Below are 4,783 nucleotides of genomic sequence, written 5' to 3' on the forward strand. Positions count from 1 at the left end.
TAATTATATATACATATAAAGAAATATATTTATAAATATATACATATTCATATATTTATATATAAATATGTACATATACATCATGAATTCACTCTAATTCTTATTTAAATTTAGGATCATGAGAGCTTTATATAACGTTTAAATTGAAATTTTTATTTTAAAATAGAACACTGATAGAGATTATCTAACAAAATAAATGCTTAGGTTAATGGGAAAACACCTTTGTGCAAATAGATAGATGCCGCTTTTAATTGAAATAGAATAAAATATATGGGAGAATAAATTTTTGAGAGTAGATAGTAAGTTCAGATGGGTTGGAGTTGCCACTGGGATTCTCATGTTCAGACCGCTCTTAAGTAGAATTATATAATTAGAGTAAAGGTGTTTATAAACATAGATATGAATAGGGTTTGAAATACCTTTTGAATTTTGTAGGGTAAGAAGGAAAAATGTTAAGGTAGGGTTGCTGAGAATTTGGGCTTTTTTTAAGAGCAGGATAAAAGAAATAGAGACTAACCATAAAGATTAAAGCTGCCCAAAAAACAGCTTGCCTCTGATGGATGTCGTAAACATGACAAATAAAAAAAGTGAAAAGTGCCCAGAAACTGGTTACTAGGTCATCATCCATGATACTGTTCAGAGAGTTGCATGGAAGGGGCTGGGTCAGGAATCCAATTTCTGATGTCGGGAAAATGAATGGTAATAAGAAGAAATAAACACTAATGATAATAACTGAACTTTAAAATTTAAAAGCAAATTTCAGCCACCTGATTCTGCCCATTGTCTCAATCATACTTATTCTAAAAATATGTGTTTAGAGACCCTCAACAGTTATGAGAGGCCAGGCTAATTCAAGTTTTATCAAATTTTATATACTAGAGTTTTAATGAAGGTGCTATTTAATAATTGTCCTCTGTTTAAAAAAAAATGTATATAAAAGGCACTTAAATCACCATTTTATTGAAAAAAATATGTTTTAATTCTTTTAAAGCAGACCAAGAAGTATATGGCTAAAGAAAGATATATAAACAAACATCTTAACAAATAATACACTGTCATTTGTCCTTTTCAAAGAAAAATTTTATTTTCTTCTCATTGTCCTTGTGTATTTTTAAATTCTGTAGAATAACATAAATCATATGAAGTTTTCTAAATTTTAGGAAATCAAAAATATAGCAAATATTTATATATTTTATATGATTAAATTATATGAAGTTTTCTAAACTTTAGGAAATCAAAAATATAGCAGATATGTATATATTTTCTATGATTAAATTATTAATGAAACTTTCTCTTAAAAACTAAAGCCACTTTAACTTTTCTCACTTATTAGGAGAATTTTCCTATAGATTCCCAAATACTAATCTAGAATATTGTTGTAATATTCTCTTTCGTAGAAATTGAATTTGCTAAATTTTTTCCGAATCAGTGGAAAAGAGCCTGTAAAATTTTCCATCATTATCTACTACCCTTCATATATTTTTCTCTTAATTTAAAACAAGTATATGCATCTATTTCGAAAAGTATATAAATTTATAAAAATAAAATTTTATTATTTAGTTGATAAAATTAATTTGCTTCAAATATTATTTTTGGTAATATTCTTTTGCACTATTGCACTATAACATCCTTTAAATGTATGTGTTATTTAAAAATATATAGCTTTCAGAAAATCCCCCATTGAGAAATCGACTCAATTTTCTATCAATATAAAGTTTAACTTCCAATTATGATTTGAAATATTAGGTCTTGGCTTTGCAGATGATTCTATGAGAATGATTTCTTTATGCTAAAGGTAGAAGTTCTCTAAACATTTTTTCTTCATACATTTGCCAGTTTTGTAGTATTTTTTAAATACTAAATTGTTAAACAAATATAATACCAATGTGCCCACTCCCTTCCCTAAACAGATGGTCTACAGCAAATGGTACAGGTGATTGTTCTTATATTTTCTTAGAACATAATCAAGAAAACAAAATCCAGATGTGTTCGTTTGTTGGCACTATATCCAAAATTAACCAATTATATACATTCAAAAAAGTCTCTCTGAGTTTAACTCCACTTATATTGCCCTAAGAAAGATATGTACTTATAGTCCTTTCTTGATTGGCTTAGCCAGTTTCCCTGTAACTTTCATCCTCAGCAATCTATAGCCTCTCCTAAGTAATTGTAAATATTTCAACTCTAAAATTCACTAATAATGCCTTAACAGAGAAAAAAACACATGAACAAAACAAAAACAGTACACTGGAGTTTACAATGAAACTTCCACTTTTCTCCTAGTCTTCCTTGCATGTGTCAAAAAATATTGTGTATTTACATACAAATATTCATATTCATAAATATGTATATATATACATATATAGAGAATATATTTTAAATAAATTTCATATCTTTTCATATCCACAACAAAACAGTTATTTCATTGTTTTATTTCATTTTATAGATAATTTTAGTACTTACAGTTTTTTTTTTTTTAATCAGTGTTCGTACATGAGAATTGTGTAGTTTTTTGTGCACTCTTACTGTTTTATAGGGATCTGATAATGAAGAATCTAGTGATATTGGAAGTTTTCCTAATTCCATGGTGCCCTACAAGTTAAATAATATGAACTGATATTCTTCTTGAAAAATTTTGAAATATGTTACTTATGTAACTGCCTGTTTTCTCCTTTGGTTTTAGCAATTTTAGTAGATATGTGTTTGGGTATATGTGTAGTATTTATTCATACAGTGACTGTAACTTACCAGCTTTCTTTCCAATGGAAGATAAGCCTATTTGCTTGATCTCCTTTAATTTCATTTTTTTATATTTTATGAGAAAGTTTATTATATGTAAATCACATATAATAACATAATTAGCACATCTAGATACTACTACTTTAGTGAAACTGATATGCTATCCTGCCTTTTTAATTTTTAAAAAGCAAAATATTATAAATGTATTTTATACCTAACTTTTCTCAGAAAAATAGATCAGTAATCATACATATTGACATAAGTAGATCTTATTTTTTATTTTAACTGTTAAATTAATCCATTTCACCTCATTTATATTTCCCATGTAATATTAAAAGTGCTTTATATTTTATTAATTCATTTATTTATAATTTATCTTGATTACTTTTATTATTTTATTTTTTCATTTTATTATACTTTCACTAGATTCATATTTACAGCATTTTTCATATTTATTTTATATAACATTATTTTGAAAAGTAATTTAAAGCATGGCTTTATTTCATATTCTGACGTGATGTTTTTTGGTCTTATTTGTTTTATAGACATTTTGTAATTTTGCAATTTTAGTTGTGTTTTTTTTCTGATATAATATTGGTCTTTAATACTGAAATTTATTTTTTACTAAAATATCCAGGAACTAGTTTTTCTTCCTATTTTATGATTAGTATTGTTTTTTTCTACATTGAGATTTGGAACAGATATTTACTCTCTACTTTCTATGGAATTAACTGAGCTTTGGTCTAGGTTATGACCATTTTTAGTCAATGTTTTTTCAACTGAGATAACCCATTTTAAAAATTGCTATATATTTTTTTTCCAGAAAATAAAATTATGTATCTACCATCTATCTATTTATCTATTTCTATATTTACCTACCTATCTAGCTAGCTCGCTAGCTATTATATTAAAAAAATACAGCTCTACAGGGTGCAAATAGAAAACATTACTATTTTTTAATATCCTTCAAAATCATTCTATGCAACTAGTTTTCATGGTTTCTTAGATAAAAATTCAGATAGTTCCCATAACTTTTAGTTGTATTATTACTTTTAGTTATTATTTAGATAATATTATAGACCCTATACTATGAATATAATTTCAAGCTTTATGTATAAAAACAATGTACCCTCTTTCAACTTGGCAATGCATCAAACTACGAAGCTTTTTGTTAATGAAGAGGGCATGTTTGGTTTGTTTTATCTCCTCCTTTATGTCTTTACATCTACCCAACCTCCAGCTGGATTACCCCTTGTTCCTGTTGGGATCTAGGCAGGAGAGAGTAGTACGATCCAGAAAATGTTTGCTTGACTAACGTTGTCTTCATCTGTCATTGGTAGGTTAAGGATCCAAGAAATGTTCTAATTAGTGCTCCCAAGATGCTCTGACATAATTTTCTCAGAGATCTCTTTCTGTAGACATCTGACTGAAGTAGCTTCTTTGAGAAAGTCAGAACTGTTTCTGATTGTATATGCTGCCATGTCAATTTCTCTACTTACCAGCATTTCTGTAGTCTTTCCAGACCAGCATCACTTCTTACAAAAAATACTTTGGTTTGGGGAACTTAAAAATAATTCTCAAACCAGGGTATCCTGAGTTGCCCAATATGGCCTGAAGAAAATATTTAACTGTTGTAGTGTAAAACTAAGTAGGGTGTTAATCATAAAGAAAATATTTTCTCTGCTTTTCAATCAGTACCTATAAATCTTTACACATTCCTCCTCTGTCTGTGAATGAAAACTAATAAGCTATTTTTAGAGTTCTTAGAAAAAATTAAATTATCTGATCATCTCTGGTCACGAAAGCAGTTTCACTTCGGTAATTACTAAGTCTTTAGTCCTAAAAGATAACAACAGATGGTGATTTTTGACCAGGCTCAAATCCCAATGTCAATGCTTAAAAACTGCGAGTATGAGAAAATAATTAACAAAATATATGCTTTAGTTTTCTCATAAAATTAAGGAATAACAGCAATCACATCATGAGGTTTTATTCAGATATTTGTAAATGGCTTAGAATAGGGCCCGCAGAGATCAAGGGTCAT

Source organism: Pteropus alecto, unplaced genomic scaffold (genome assembly GCF_000325575.1).
Source record: "Pteropus alecto unplaced genomic scaffold, ASM32557v1 scaffold35, whole genome shotgun sequence".
NCBI classification, from domain to species: Eukaryota; Metazoa; Chordata; class Mammalia; order Chiroptera; family Pteropodidae; genus Pteropus; species Pteropus alecto.